This window comes from Sinohyriopsis cumingii, chromosome 13 (assembly GCF_028554795.1).
Source record: "Sinohyriopsis cumingii isolate HCF-2022 chromosome 13, ASM2855479v2, whole genome shotgun sequence".
Classification (NCBI taxonomy): Eukaryota; Metazoa; Mollusca; class Bivalvia; order Unionida; family Unionidae; genus Sinohyriopsis; species Sinohyriopsis cumingii.
In genome coordinates, this window is record NC_142973.1 from 1,376,736 (window position 1) to 1,394,593 (window position 17,858).

At 34.7% G+C, this 17,858-nt stretch overlaps 1 long non-coding RNA gene across 1 annotated transcript in view; it reads left to right on the forward strand.

The window, feature by feature from the left end:
• The first annotated feature begins 4,803 nt into the window (after positions 1-4,803).
• Positions 4,804-17,858, forward strand: part of LOC149784838 (uncharacterized) — a 115,589-nt gene continuing 102,534 nt past the window's right edge. The window contains exon 1 of the long non-coding RNA XR_016425316.1: positions 4,804-5,322. This is a non-coding gene — a long non-coding RNA (uncharacterized LOC149784838). The remainder of the gene's footprint in view (positions 5,323-17,858) is intronic.

Below are 17,858 nucleotides of genomic sequence, written 5' to 3' on the forward strand. Positions count from 1 at the left end.
ATTAACAACTGAAAATTGAGTATGATGTTATTTAGAAAAACCTTTTATTTTTGCTATTTCAAATATTAATTATTTTGCTTAATGAACTATGCGGCCCGCGACAAGGTGTAAATTTGTGTATGCGGCACTTGCACTGGAAAGTTTGCCCACCTCTGCTGTACTACATTTGCCTCCATGGCGACATAAACGATATCTGCTGAGTCCCTTCTTATTGATTTCATTGTGTAATATACCGGTTTCCTACCGTAAATATTGCAATTGCAGTCACACCATCAATGTACACCACTAGAGTTTAGTTAGGGACTTTATCTTTCCATCCATGGACACTCATTCGGTTTGGACCTGAATTCACTACTAGTCAACCATGGCATCATGGAAACTCACTAACACTTTACTCCGTGACGTTTGCTCCTAGTAATTGGCTAATTATTTCGGGCAAAGAAATATCTTTATTGCACCGAATTCCAGCAATCAGACAAGTAATCACAAAAATATAAGAATTCCTTAAAACGTGGCGCTATAACCAAATGTGCATACTCCAAATTTATTACAGTATGTATGTATGTATGTATGTATGTATGTAGGTAAGTAGGTAGGTAGGCAGGCAGGCAGGTAGGGATGGATGGATGCATGCATGCATGGACGATATAGATGCATGCATGGATAGATGCATGTATGGATGGATAGATAAATGGATGGATGGATAACTGAGTGCATGGATGGACGGATAAATGCATGGATGGATGCATGAATGCGTGGACGATATAGATGGATGCATGGATGGATGGATAGATAAATGGATGGATAGATAACTGAGTGCATGGATGGATGGATAAATCGATGCATGCATGGATGGATGGATACATGTATGTATGAATGCATTTATTATATATATAGGTATGAATAAACAGTTATGGACAAAACTCAACATGTCTTTATAGGTTGTGTAAGCCTCAAGTAAATAAGACAAATAGTAAATGAAAGCCCAAATTGTGAAACTTTTGTATGCATGTATGTATGTATGTATGTATGCATTCATGTATGCATGTATGTATGCATTCATGTATGTATGTATGTGTGTGTGTGTGTGTGTGTGTGTCTGTATGTATGCATGTATGCATGTATGTGTGTATGCATTCATGTGTGTATGTATGTATGTTGTTGTTGTTGGGTTTAACGCCATTTTTCAGCACACGATAGGCTATGCATGGCGGCCAGTATTAATGGTGGAGGAAGAACCCGGGAAAACCCCAGGAAGAACCACCGACCCACGAGAAGCTACTGGCAAGCTTTCTCACATACCCACATTAGCCGAATCCTAGACTCGAACCCACGCAGACGGAGGTGAGATGGCAGTGATCCCTAACGGAGAGCGCTTTAGACCACTCGGCCACTCGGGGCCCCATGTATGTATGTATGTATGTATGTATGTATGCATTCATGTATGTATGTATGTATGTATGTATGTATGTATGTATGTATGTAGGTAGACAGGTACAATGGATAAAGAAGTTAGATGCACATGACTATTTTTATTCCACCCTTAAAGAGCGACATTACGGTTAAATGTTTCAATATATTATCAAATAAAAGGACATTAATTCAATACAAATGATAAAAATATGCAAATATACAAAATATACAAATATACAAAACACAAATGGTAAAAATATGTATAATAAAAAAAACAGCAGAAAACGTACAAATATGTAAACAACACAAATACACTCATATCGATAGGTCGGTAGGTTCAAATAAGATGGATGGACGGATATAGCAAACTGACTAGAGGCGAAAATGAAAAATAAAAGTTGGATATTGGATATATATATATATATATATATATATATATATATATATATATATATATATATATATATATATATTCTCTGTTAGAAAAGCTGATAGCGATTCAATCTATATTATTTGTTGATTCTTGATCACCAGCTTGATAATATTTTCACTATTAATAAATATAAGAACTCTCGTCGTGCTTAGGAAAAGGCCCCATTTTCCATTCATTATATATCCATGCCCCCTTTTCCATTCATTATATTTCCATGCCCCATTTTCCATTCATTATATTTCCATGCCCCATTCTCCATTTATTATAGCAAAGACAACATCTGCCTTCCGCATTACAATGCCCATTTGTAGTTTTAGAACTTGCATCCTCTTTGTTGTGATTTTTGGGGTATCAGCTAACTATAATAATCGTGTTAACTGCAAACTAACAAATGGCAGATCGATTTCACCCGACTCAGTTCCGTTGACATTGGATATAATCGACAGCACTACATGGTATGACCGTCTCCCTGTTTGCAGATTCCAAAGAACATTAAAAAAAACAGTATAACGGCCACTTGATTTGAAAGAATAACTAGTAATAACGGATACGTTGTAAAAGGTCACTGGTTACCATTTAATATTATATTATGTAATAATTCAGTGCACAACTGTTTATAACAATCAACTGTTTATTACAATCAACTGTTGATAACAAAATAAATGAGTTAGTCACTTGGGTGTCCGCACTTTTTTGAATTGAACCATTAAATTTCTACAAACTGAATCAGTAAAAAAGGCGAAAACCCACGGTAAAAATCCCATATATATATATATATATATATATATATATATATATATATATATATATACAGTAAATGAAAAAATCAAACGATTTTATCACATACACAAGGGATTGATTTAAAATTTGAGCATAATATAAGGTGAGCAGGTAATATAACGCCGTTTTCAAACAGTTGACAAACCATATCTTTTTTGTATCGTATCAGTGACGCGCTCTTGCACGGAGTGTAAAATGATATAGCTGTACATTATCATTAATCTCTGACATCTAAACAAGCTGAGGTCTGTAACTAGTGTGGTGAATACACTACCATCGGCTTACCTGTGCATTGTATGAAACGCTATTATGCAGAGTTGACCTACTTCGACATCAAAGTGATGTCAACATTCCAGGCCACCTGGACCTAAGTACACCTGAATTTGATTGGTGCTTGGATCAACCAATCGCCGGCTAGAATCCGTCGACCTTGACATTCACCATTGTATTTGCTTTGGCCTTGTAAATCCCCTAGTAATCGTATTATCTGTTCAGTCAATACATCTCCAAGTGAGTGTGCAAAAACATTATATTCAGGTACCTGGGACACTAAATTTAGAACAGTATTGATTTATTTAGTTACCACATCGTGGTTTTGCATGTAAACAAGCAACCCCACGTGAGAGAAGGGAAATTCTCGGGTCCAGCCCAGGTGAAGTAACTGCATTGTAATCAAAGAAATGTGACTACCTTTTCTTTTCTCGCACGTTTTTGAGACTGATTTATCTGAAGGGAAATTTAGGGGGAAATGTCACTAGATCAAGAGGTGAAACACATTTTGAAAAATGTCTGGGATCTGAATCATATTCATAAACAAAATGTAAATTGATAAAGAAAAGCGTTAATAACTTTTCTATTGTGGGTGTGGTATTTACCACGTTTTTGTTTAAAAGAGAAAACGTAGCATTATAAAATTTTAAAACCAATCCAAGTTTCAGCAAAATAAATGATATTTTAATCTTTCTGCTTGCTGCCACTGTTAAATAATGATTCTTACTGAGTGACATTAATTACTGGCCTACTTTTCTGAGTACATTTAATGTATTGACATGTGTCTGTATTTATAGATGCACCTACTTAGTACATCAAGAATCGATGGACAGTCGCATTTGCATGTGGTTAGGTTGGATGCAGACTACAAAGACCATCTATTTGAGCAGCTTTCAAAATAGTACGTTATAAAGACATCAGTGGCAAGCAATATTTGTTTGGCAAGCGAATATGTAGGCAAATATGCAAATATTTCGACCACGATCTAATATTCTGACATATACAAAATCAAGGACACGAAAAGTGGGAAATATTTAAATGGTCAAATCATGTATCGACGCTTCTCGAGAAATACAGGAAAGTCTGCATATAAAGGAACATTGAGGGAGAGTACAATTTAGTACTTTATAAGCAGGTGTCCTTCTATGCTGGAGTCTCCAGGATACTTGTATTGTCTGTGTTTGCACATGTGCATACAAATTATTTCCCGACATGCAATTCTGTCCGGGACATCTACATTAAGCGTTGTTTCCTATTTAAGTCCAGAAACAGATAATAAAAGCATATAAAAATGTACGTAAAAAAGATTTTGAGTAGATCTGCGATTTCATATTTTAACTGGCGCTGCAATTTTAAATCAAAATCAAAATTATTTAGTATGGAATGCAGGGGCGCCAGAACGATATTTCATGTGAGACGAGTTCTACAAAGAAAAGTGAAATTTTGTGAAATAACTAGGACGATAACCTTTACATACTTTTAATACAATCCAGTAATTGAACTGACCATGACACTCCGTTCGTCCAGGTTCCAACGCACTTTCAATGCTTCGCCCACCCATCAATGAAACTGTTTGACCATAAGCAATGCTCTGAAGATTTGAAAATAATCCCAAAGCAAGGTGCATATGATATCAAACTACCTGAACGTCACTGTGCTAACAATACAACATTGAATTAAGGACCAGCGAAATAAAGTTATCCAGTAAAACACATTATATATGAAATGAAAATCTATCAAACTACCTAAACGTCACTGAGCTAAAAATATAACACTGAATTAAGGACCAGCGAAATGTAGTTAACCGGTAAAACACATTATATGATATGAAAATCTATCAAGCTACCTAAACGTTACTGAGCTAAAAATATAACACTGAATTAATGACAAGCGCAATGTAATTAGCTGCTAAAACATTTTGTTTGGTCATGACCATCGATGAAGCAGCAGTGAAATGTATCGTTTGCATTGTCGAATATTTTCTTATCAAGTACTTAATACATACAAAAATATGTTGAATGTTGCAAATGATGTCTGTAGAAACATCAAAATTAGACGTAAAAAATTAATACAAAATTGATTACGCTTTCTCGTCAAATAAGATATTGTTGGCCCTGGTTTTGACATCAAGCATTCTTGGGAAGTTTAGTTACAATGTCGAGTATTTGACGATAAGAACTGGCTTACGTAGATAAAGGTGGACAGTTTTCTAGCCGAGCCTTGATGTCGACTTTCTTTCACCAGGACCTGTATCACAGTGTACCGGTTATCTATATACCTGTGTTCAATGAATGCCATTTAAACGTGAATAGAACACTTGAAATGATAAACCCACTACTATTTATAGGTAAGGGATATGCAAATATATGTTACGCCCAAAATGAAGTGAAGATGAAACTGAAAATCCTGCAACACCAGGCTGTAAGGTAAAGATATGTTTTTGTGTTTCATTTATTCATGGAGAAAATGGCAAAACTTTGCTAGAACAGAACACATTATGACTGATTCAGTTTTATTAACTCACATGGAAATATCACAAGGCAAGATTTTCGACAACTTATGGGGCTCCAAAATATGTTTACTTGTTAAATGTACAATATGCATCAAGAAGTGCCCGACAGTGTGGGAAGACCAAGACATCATGTAGTAATCACTAATAAATCACCCACATAAGTTTTCAGTGGTTTTCTAGGGATTGCCGATTATTTAGAAGCCTCTCTAACATTTATTATATGCAAACAATCATTACGAATTCATGTTGTAAATTCATGGTGCAAGGCTTTTAAAATCCCTCTGTCATAATTTTGTCGAGACCAAGTATTACTTGAGGCTATGTTCAGTCGGCCCAAACAATTCTTAATCTGATTGGTGGAGACAAGTTGGAAAAAATAAAAAAATGTGTATGTAAATCATTGTTACGAAATGTTGTCCACGTAATGATTACCTTCTTAAAATAATGACATGTTCTGCACTCGTCTCTTAATTATGAGCAAGGAATGAATGAGTCACTGCTGCGTGTACCGACATAACTCCGTGCCCTTTAAAGAAAGACATCATATCCACAATTTTAATTCACTTTCCATAGAACACAGGGACGTAACTAACGCGTTGTAGGGTAAAGTGGTTGTAAAAGACCAAATACTGTCGTAAAACGTACAAAAGCTTAACATTTTATGAAGGATAAATGAGCATGTAAATATCATGTTTCGAAGCCTAATCAAATCCAGAATTAAAAAATAACTGGACCAAATACCTGCTATAATATACATATATAAAATTGTAAACTACTTGCAAATATAGTATTTTTATCTTTAAAGAAAGAATACAGGTGCAACTGAGACAAATGTTAATAAAGGTTGTACTTTGCTATAAGAAAATGGTGCTGGATGTAACTTATGGCAAGAACTTGGAAATACCGTTTCTCAATTTGATTAAAATCGTATATCCACTGTTCTACGTACATATCTGACAGATTAGGGGTCACGTTCTGGTGACCTTTGAATTTATAAGTAGAACTGCAGCTTTCAGAAAGCCAAAAGTGAATCAAAACGTTCGGCACACATTTATGTTCTTCAGCCATACTGCTCAGTATCTAAAAACGCGAAGATATAAAATCTCAAGTGATTGCCTGCTACAATAAACGATTATGGTAGTATCATAGGTCACCAGAACATGCCCCCAAGGTGGTCGATGTCAGATCTTCACATAGGATAGTAGAAATCTGATTTTGATCAGATTGTACCGTTTCCTTGGCAATGATCAATGAGATAAATAATTATTTTGCGTGTGAAAAAGGAGACCAAGTTAAAACAAATAAAAAATTAAAATTGTCTGCACAAAATTTATTGTTTATTTCGCTTTGAATTTTTAATGGTTTCGCTGGTGAAAGTATAAAATAGTCGAACTTGTTGCATGACTCAAGGCGTTAACCTTTTTACTTCCCAAAATATTAAAGGTTATCCAAATGTCATTTCCCAAAGTATCCAAGGTTATTGTTTAAGATTACCCGGATTAAAATTTTCTACTGGAGCTCCAGGATATTTTTTTCCTGGCAGCAAGCACGTTTTTCTATCTTTTTTCAGTCATGTTAAAACTATTTGCCAGGGAACATAAGAATCCATGTTGTTGATGATGCTTCCCACTGGAGAGCGTAACTGGATTTTGGAACTTACTCTGATGGAATTTTGAGGTACAGTATATACTTGCTAAAAATGCCAGCAGCAAACTGCACAAACCCAGAGGAGTATTCAGTATAGACCACGATCTGCTTGTGATCATTATGTGAAGCCATATCAGGATATATGTTGTTGGTCTCAACTTATAAGTCAATATAGAATGTAGGTTGGAAATTAACACTGGATGAGTTTCAATTGAATGATGTTATATATAAGGTGCGTACATTTAAGTTTTACTTGACCGGTTCGCTTAATTAACTCACTGGAAGAAAGCTTTTCAGGTATTTCGACGCTCTAGATTCTAACGGACTGGTGGAAATTGTTTATTTTAAAATTTCGTCTTATTTAAAGGAGCATGTACAAAACTCATAGTTTAAGTTCTTTTGCCACGTCCCAAATAATGGCAAAGCCTCAAACTGAAAAGTTATTGAAGTTATCGCGGTAGATTTCGAATATTGTCTCCAGATAGCAAAGTTAGGAATTTTGATCTTTGAACTCCTATTAAGCTGTTTCTGTTGACATAGTAACCAGATCCTAGAATGGGTTTTGTATCTATTAATGTAGTAACTAGAACCAAAAAGGGGGCCCCGAGTGGCCGAGTGGTCTAAAGCGCTCACCGTTCCGGATCACTGCCATCTCACCTCCGTCTGCGTGGGTTCGAGTCTCAGGGCCGGCTAGCGTGGGTATGTGAGAAAGCCGGCCAGTAGCTTCTCGTGGGTCGGGGGTTCTTCCCGGGGTTTTCCAGGGTTCTTCCTCCACCAGTTATACTGGCCGCCATGTATAGCCTATCCTGTGCTGAAAAATGGCGTTAAACACTACAACAACAACAACAACAACAACCGAAAAGCAGCAATGGGTGTTTTGGGTTGAGGTATCAGAGTATTTATATTGATGTTGCACAGGGTAAATTCCCAAAATGAAAAGCATGTCCTCAATTCAAAAGCGATAAGATTCTAAACAAAATAAATATAGTGTGAAGTATCATAACTACATTTTTAATACGGGGTTTTCCACGTTTTAATGACACTCTTTTTAGATCTGTCTCATGTTTAGCGATTCCACCAGACTGAGAAGACTTCTTGGCAAAGCTGAAAACAAATTACGTTTTATGTATGTAGTTAAGGCGAAACCATTTCGTTTTTGTGGGATCTTTGGATTCCGTTGAGGCAGAAATATTTAATTGATATACTCATGGGGGGGGGGTCAAAATTTTGGTGCATTTAGGTAGTTCAAAGAAAAAGAAAGCAAATATGAATACTTATGTACTGAGAATTAGATAAGCTTCAATTTGAAACCGATTTAAATAAGTATTTATAATCCTGTTATATCTATATATCTGTATTTGTTGAGTATTTCCATACCAAATACAAAACGAAGGAGATTATGTTGGATGCTTATATCAGTAAAAAGCATTTCCGAACGCAGTTTGCATATTGATAGACACACACACACACACAAACATACATACATAGAGAAACAGAGAGCAGAAGGATAGCAGAGAGAGAGAGAGAGAGAGAGAGAGAGAGAGAGAGACTTGTCACTTTAAAAAATTAAAAATAACACCAACCTAGCAACAGCTCGATAGTATACTTTCTACCAGTGCTTGAGCTTTCATTTCAATTGTACACTATATTTTCCAAGTATTCGTTGAAGTTTGAAGCGTCATTCTTTTCTACACGTGTGTCTGTGTCTGTGTGTGTGTTTGTGTGAGTAACAATTTAGCACTTCGTTGACTCTCGTTTAAATTGCTGCTTCAAATAGTAAGTAAAGTTACTTTAATCAAATTTAGAATAGTTTGCATTCAGATTTCATATGACTGGTTCAACTGCTGAATCACAAAGTATATTAATGTTTTGTGATATATCCCCAAAAAAAACACCCACCCACCCCCGCGGATAATAACTTGAGCTTAAATGCACTTTCCTAAATGAAAATTGCACATGAAAAGGCTTCGATATATTGTTTATATCGACAAGCCTTGCAATCGCCATATTCGGTCAATTACTATTGTTGATTTACGCAAATTCTTCGCTTTAAGCAAAAAAAAAAAAAAAAGAAAAAACAGTCACTTATCTGCGCAAGCCTAAACCGGTCCAAGCAGACAACATATAATGAACATGCTTGATAAAGTTTCCTTTTGACGTCAGAATTTCTAGACTTAGCCGGGGGGCAGTCTTTCCACGACATATGTATAAGTGCACTATTTAAAATCTTTGGTGTACGATAAATCACAGGACATATAATCGGAAGTTTTGCTCTTTTCCTTCCTTCCTACAGTAAATTTGGAATATAATTAGCCTGACACTAAATCTTGAACGCCATTCTGACATTTTTCACTTGTTTTATTTTGAGCTTTTTTGCTGCCGTTTTCTTGAGATATACAGGTTTCTCGGTAATAGACACAACTGACACAAAGATCATGGGGAGGGGAAAATAAATGAACAGCAAATACAAAACACAATTCCAGGAAAAATGGGAAGGAAGACAGACTCAGTACGCATTTTACAAAGCAGTCTTATCTCGTGCGCTGAGTGCTGCCTTTTTTATACAAAAATTTTATTTGTCGGTTTTGTCTTTACCGATACGTCCAGGAGCGTGAATAATAATGCAAGTTGTATATAGAGAAATTATTCAACAACAGGCGAAATTTTTTCTTAATAACGGAAGATCGCTGATGCAAAAATATGATGAATCGTTTAATCCTTACGAACTTCGTCATGCGTTAGAAATCAGCTCTTCTCTTCTCAGTTCATAACAGATCGTCTTCCGACATAGATGATATTCTGTTCACGGATATACATGTATTTTAATAAAGACTGGCCTTATTACCTGCACGTAACTTAACACGACACACAAGTGTAAACCACTCTCTTCCCTCTCTACGTCATTTCATAGTTATGACAGAAAGAGACAAATACAGATTGAAATATCATTATGATGTAAGTTACACACGTCCTATAGTTAGAGAAATGACGTTACATATGACCTAAATGATTAGTACTACTCTAAACTGCCTTTTGTCGGTAAAAAATTTAGTTTACTGACCATTTTGGAAAAAGATGCGGATCCAACAGTTAGATAGATGTGCTAAATTAGATAAATGTGCTAAATTAAATAAATGTGCTAAATTTGACCTGAGTCACTAAAATCCCTCTATGACTGGTTGACAGTTATACAAAATCAACTTTGATGACGTAATATTTTATTATTTAAAGTCGCTGCAAAAAAAGATAATTTCAATACTAGATAAAATTTGTCATTATTTGAAAATTGAACGCCACAAGATGCAATATAGGAAGATAATTAAATGTTTCATAATTGCCGGCAAATAATATTTCCACTGTAAAAAAAATAATAGAATTTCAGGAAATGTGCAAAGGGTCATTTTCCTTTTTGTAAGGAAAACAACATTGATTTAATATCGTTTGGTATCCTGTTACGGCTTTCAAGTTTAACCTGACATATAACACTCTCTCTCTCTCTCTCTCTCTCTCTCTCTCTCTCTCTCTATATATATATATATATATATATATATATATATATATATATATATATAGTTTCTTTTACTTAGTTTAATATATTTTGATGTCACAAAAATTACATTTTCATCCTACAGCAAATACGATTGAGACTGATTACATGTGTGTCCGTGTCACTTGTACGTTGGTCACCAACCTCATTTGTTGATGCGTACCAATTTGCAGACGCATCTGAGATTCCACCAGTTAAACAAAACATGATCTTAGAAAGATTCTTAAGTTGATTGAAATCAATGCCAAATAATATGACTAACTCTGTATAGTTTAAAAATGGAAAACATTATAAACCATACGTTTGGCCTTCAAATATGATAGAAAAACAGAACGAGAATCAACTTAATACAGGTACATCCGCCTTTTGTTATTCGCGAAGGAGCATGTTTACCTCTTCCAATCCAATGCTAGATATATAACAAGATGAAATCTAATGACACATTTATTTGCTACTGCTAAAAAGTACTGTATTGTCAGACTAATTAGATGCGTCGTTTCATAAATGAATTATTTATTATTGCAAGAGGTCGCATAAAACGCTAAAAACAAATCATATTTGTAGGTCCGTCTCGTCATAAGGTATATACGGGTTGTCTGAATGTGAAAGCAAGTATAATACAGTGTAAAAATGCTGTACGTTTGTATAACGTGTACAGCCTCTGTCACAGAGCAAGTATAATACAGTGTAAAAATGCTGTACGTTTGTATAACGTGTACAGCCTCTGTCACAGAGCAAGTATAATACAGTGTAAAAATGCTGTACGTTTGTATAACGTGTACAGCCTCTGTCACAGAGGTAAAGTAATTTACGCCGTATCTAAAGCCACGAAAAGAAAATATTGATTTTCAGACTTGTGATTTGTTTATTTATTTTTATTTTTAAAGTTAGGGACAGTAATAATTTTTTTAAGTTGGCCAAGTGCAACAAATATGACTAACTGATCAATAATTAACAGTGAGCGTGACTGATATAATAACATGATAACATGATTTGAAATAAACAGTAATCATTCTCTATGTTAGAACGACATAAACGAACGTTTATATTCCTAAAATAAAAACACTCAATTTTTTGGTTTATTGAATTTTTCTCAGCATTCTTTAGCCAATCAATGACATTAAAATACTGGTATATCAAATTTTAGGTTTAACTGATAAACTCCATTAGCAAGCAAGTTCAAGGTCAGTCCTGCATCATACCTCCAATGTATGCCTACAGCTGCCATTCCGACCACCTGGACTACATACGAAAAAAAGCATTGACCAAAAATCTGCATATCTGCATAATCCATCAAAATATTTTTTTTTTGTTCGCAACTTCTCTGTCAATCTTACTGACACTCCAATCCAAGAAATGGCCGAGGTGGTATGAATAGATTGCGGTTTCTTTTCTAGCGAAGAATTTTCCGGCAAACAAAGGATATGATTTATTCTGTCAATTGCTGAACAAACATAAACAGCCGAGGTGGCCCGAATTACTAACACTCTTATCCTCCCAACATTTACTTGTGAGTTTGAATCAATATATATATATATATATATATATATATATATATATATATATATATATACACACACACACACTTGTGTCGCACGTACCTTTGTCCCAGTACTAGTTTATCTCTCTGTCACATTTCGTAGGCTCTCCTGAGATTCGACCATCATAAATAAAATTGATATATACGAGTACGTCACTTCAGAAGAAGAAAAAAAATCATCTATCCGATATGCTTAGATAGACACACACACACACATCATGTATCCGATATGCTTTAGGTTAATGGCGTAGAAACATGGCAGATAGCTAAAACAGGACACTTTAATATATTTACATCTGCATGTTTGTTTTTGAGGAAAACATAATATGTTTGCTTCTTTTTCTCGTCAGCCTGATATGTAAGGAGATGAATATTGTCACGCCTTCTTGTGTCTGTCCTCGTTATTTCCCTGTTATCTATATAACACTTAATTGACATACAGATAAGTGCTTTTTCCGTAACTAACTGGGGTTAATCAGAAGAGATGTTTTAAAAAAAAGTTAAACATAAATTTGAACGGTGGAAATTGTTGAACTTTCTATGAATATGCGTGAAATTTACATGTCACTTTATGTTCATTTATTTTCGTCGATATCAGCTTTGTAGTGTTGCAGAAAGGCACAATGATGCCATGATATACAGCGCATCCTGCTGCTATAAATATGTGTAACTAAATACTCAATAAAGGAAACTTCAATCAAAAGAAGAAGTAGAAGATAATAATAACAAACAAAACATTACATCCTGAAGAGAAGAAGAATATTTGTTTTTGTGACATTTTATCTGTGAGATCATTGTATAAATTGTGATGGTTAGAAAAAATATCATAACCGCTACAGACAAATGGTAATTAATCCAAATTATCAACCTTGATTTGACTTTTAGACCAGTAGCAATGACAAATATTTTTGTCCACCTAAAGAAACAGCATAGTATCTTCGGACTCATGGGACAAGCTTATAAAATTGAGGTTTATCACTATTTAATTGGTATTTTATAGAGAGATTCTTTGACACCATATACCCTGCTGTTTGAGATAGTCAGATGATCCACAGTGCATCAAAATATACAAACTTGTTCAAGTATCAAGTGCAACAGGATTAATACTACATATTTGAATGCAACGATAATGGACGCATTCTAAACACGTATGTTCCGGTGAATAGTGTTATGAATATACACCCGTCAAGGTCATTTCCTTTGAAGGTCAAGCCCCTCGTATATACTAAGCGAAAGTGAAAATATAACTTGAAAGGAGCAGTAATCATTTTAACATGGCCTCACAGATACATAAGTGAATATTTATACTCCTTAAATAACTGAAATGATAATCGTCTAATGTTTATTCTTGTAAAAAATATTAATTTCTTACATCTTTCTATCAACAATGAAATGCAATACGCCAGGACAAGTTTAGATTAGATATACAGTGTTAAGTTTATTATCCTGAAGATCCAGTGATAAAAGTCAGATGCAAAATGAGAAAAGATGGGAGTAGTTTAAATGTGTTACATTGCGGATTTGTTGCACTCCAATTGTTTATATTTTAATTTAAAATATTACAATGAATATATAGTTCTGTTCCTGTTATTTCTTCTGCAGTTGGCGAGCTGCAAATACCATACATGTGGTATATCGAAACCATACTCACTCCCTCCTTGGCAGGAGCCCTTGATCGATGGGATGCATAAGACGATTACGCAGATTTATGGCATTTATTTGATGCCAGCTATTGACAGCAAGGTTGTCGAAAAATTGTCTGTTGACTTTCAGTTTGTACAAGTAGACGACGAATGCATCCTCGTACTTATAGGGTATATGTACAAGTAGACGACGAATGCATCCTCGTACTTATGGGCTATAGGTACAAGTAGACGACGAATGCATCCTCGTACTTATGGGGTATATGTACAAGTAGACGACGAATGCATCCTCGTACTTATGGGGTATAGGTACAAGTAGACGACGAATGCATCCTCGTACTTATGGGGTATATGTACAAGTAGGCGACGAATGCATCCTCGTACTTATGGGGTATAGGTACAAGTAGACGACGAATGATCCTCGTACTTATGGGGTATATGTACAAGTAGGCGACGAATGCATCCTCGTACTTATGGGGTATATGTACAAGTAGATGACGAATGCATCCTCGTACTTATGGGCTATAGGTACAAGTAGACAACGAATGCATCCTCGTGCTTATAGGGTATAGTTTCCTGAGTCTACGCTGACTGGAAGAGTTCAGTAAGCTTCTTTCTCACCTCCGGCTTTGAGAACTTCTGCTGTTATAGCATCCGATCCAGGCGCCTTGCCATTTGACAGCACGTTAATTGCTTTCCCAATTTCAATCAGCAACTTCATCTGCCTCCCTACTGATATATAACTGTTGACTGAAGATGCTGTTGAAGTGTTCTGCCATCTTTGAAGCATATTGTCTTTGTCAGTGAGCAGCGCGGCGCTATCAGCACTCGATATTGGAGAATGTACCCGATGACTGTGGCCCGTAGAACTTACTCGATACTGGAGAATGTACCAGATGACTGTGGCCCGTAGAACTTACTTGATATTGGAGAATGTACCCGATGACTGTGGCCCATAGAACTTAAAAACATTATAAAGTTCTTCATGTCATTCCTGTCTGCGTAGGACTGAATCTCTTCTGCCATTTTGCTCAGCCATGAGACTTGCAACTCTCTGAGTTTGCATTGGTCATTCCTCTTAAATATTTTCGAAGGTTGCCGTTTTGATGGCAAAGTGATTCCTTCTAAACAGGCCTTTGTAGCCGATGTTTCTCATTCAGAAGACTCCGTATGACATCCTCGTTCTCATCAAAGCCAATCTTCATGCTTACGTGTGGTGGGACCGAGGGCTTTGGATGCACTGAATACACACAGTCTCTGAAGGATGCCGAGTTTTCCATCGACATTTTTATAGTTTAATTAGATTGAATCCAGTTGGCTGCACTGTTTCTTTGACAAATGCTTGTTGTGCATTCTCTTGTTTCAATTTGGAACCATTAGGCCTTTTGGGCACCATTTTTCATTGTGGTCGTCTGCAAGGCTGAATATATGTCAGGCCTGATTGCGATACCAGTACAACTGCTTAACACGGACCTTAAGTACTGCTACTCGCATACCAAATAGAAAAATTTCATCTTGAAAAGCAAATGGACTTATGAGTAAAAGATTTTTCTTTGTTATTATACATCGTACGTGCATTTGTTCGGGAGGGCGGATACACAGGAGCTTTTAAAGATTTTAAGGATGGTAGACATCAGATCAGCACCATCTTCGCGCAGAACCAACTAAATATCATCGTCGGTCAGTTTCGAAACAACCAATCGTGCATGACGAGACATATCATTTATACGAGTCTGAAAAACTCTTATGTATGATGCTTTATTTAAAGCTTGGTCAGATTCGGTTTAGCAGTTTTTGGGAAGAAGCCGTTTAAACGTATTTCTATTTTTATCAATAGTAGCCAAATTTTAATGCATATATTGTACAAAATAGTAATTGTATTTTATTGTGGTGCTAGGTAATATGGCCATATAAAGAGGGTGGTCTCAGATGATGGGTACAAAATAGTAATAGTATACTATTGTGGTGCTAGGTAATATGGCCATATAAAGAGGGCGGACCCAGGTGACGAGTACAAAATAGTAATAGTACGCTATTGTGGTTCTAGATAATATGACCATATCAAGAGGGTGGCTTTCTGGTGAGGGGTACAAAATATCAATAGTACGCTATTGTGGTTCTAGATAATATGACCATATAAAGAGGGTGACCTCAGGTGAGTTGTACAAAATATCAATAGTACGCTATTGTGGTTCTAGATCATATGAGCATATAAAGAGGATGGCCTTAGGTGAGGAGTACAAAATAGTAATAATAGTATTATGCCATTGTGGTGCTGGGTAAAATGGTCATATATAAAAAGGCTATTGGTTTGCTTCCATGGCACAGTCTGAAAAGAACATTGATTTTGTCTCCAAACTATTTTTCTGCATTATACAGATTTTTCATGCATCCTGATAAAATTAAGTGCAGATTTTATTGAAAATCGCCTTGTCAAACTGGTCTTTTCTTTTCATTCCTGCTTTTACTGATTTGTATTTCAAAACATAGCTTGTATTTGAAAATATTGCAGACTGGAGGAGCTAATTACAACAAAATACCATGAAGATGATGGATATAGTTCTAGGCTACTTCTGCCCCATTCCGTAATGTTTTCCATTCAGTAATACTTGTATTCCTTTCGATAACATTTGTATTCCTTCAATAAGACTTGTATTCCTTTCAATAATACTTGTATTCCTTTCGACAAGACTTGTATTCCATCCGATAATACTTGCATTCCTTTCAATAAGACTTGTATTCCTTTCAATAAGACTTGTATTACTTTGAATAAGACTTGTATTACTTTGAATAAGACTTGTATTACTTTCAATAAGACTTGTATTTCTTTCAATAATACTCGTATTACTTTCAATAAGACTTGTATTCTTTTCAATAAGACTTGTATTCCTTTCAATAAAACTTGTATTCCTTTCAATAAGACTTGTATTACTTTCAATAAGACTTGTATTACTTTCAATAATACTTGTATTACTTTCAATAATACTTGTATTCCTTTCAATAAGACTTGTATTACTTTCAATAATACTTGTATTACTTTCAATAAGACTTGTATTCCTTTCAATAAAACTTGTATTCCTTTCAATAAGACTTGTATTACTTTCAATAACACTTGTATTACTTTCAATAATACTTGTATTACTTTCAATAATACTTGTATTCCTTTCAATAAGACTTGTATTACTTTCGATAATACTTGTATTACTTTGAATAAGACTTGTATTACTTTCAATAAGACTTGTATTACTTTCAATAATACTTGTATTACTTTCAATAATACTTGTATTCCTTTCAATAAGACTTGTATTACTTTCAATAATACTTGTATTACTTTCAATAATACTTGTATTCCTCCAATAAGACTTGTATTACTTTCAAAAAGACGTGTATTCCTTTCGATAAAACTTGTATTCCTTTCAATAAGACTTGTATTACTTTCAATAAGACTTGTATTACTTTCAATAATACTTGTATTACTTTCAATAATACTTGTATTCCTTTCAATAAGACTTGTATTACTTTCAATAATACTTGTATTACTTTCAATAAGACTTGTATTCCTTTCAATAAAACTTGTATTCCTTTCAATAAGACTTGTATTACTTTCAATAACACTTGTATTACTTTCAATAATACTTGTATTACTTTCAATAATACTTGTATTCCTTTCAATAAGACTTGTATTACTTTCGATAATACTTGTATTACTTTGAATAAGACTTGTATTACTTTCAATAAGACTTGTATTACTTTCAATAATACTTGTATTACTTTCAATAATACTTGTATTCCTTTCAATAAGACTTATATTACTTTCAATAATACTTGTATTACTTTCAATAATACTTGTATTCCTCCAATAAGACTTGTATTACTTTCAATAAGACTTGTATTACTTTCAATAATACTTGTATTACTTTCAATAATACTTGTATTCCTTTCAATAAGACTTGTATTACTTTCGATAATACTTGTATTACTTTGAATAAGACTTGTATTACTTTCAATAAGACTTGTATTACTTTCAATAATACTTGTATTCCTTTCAATAAGACTTGTATTACTTTCAATAA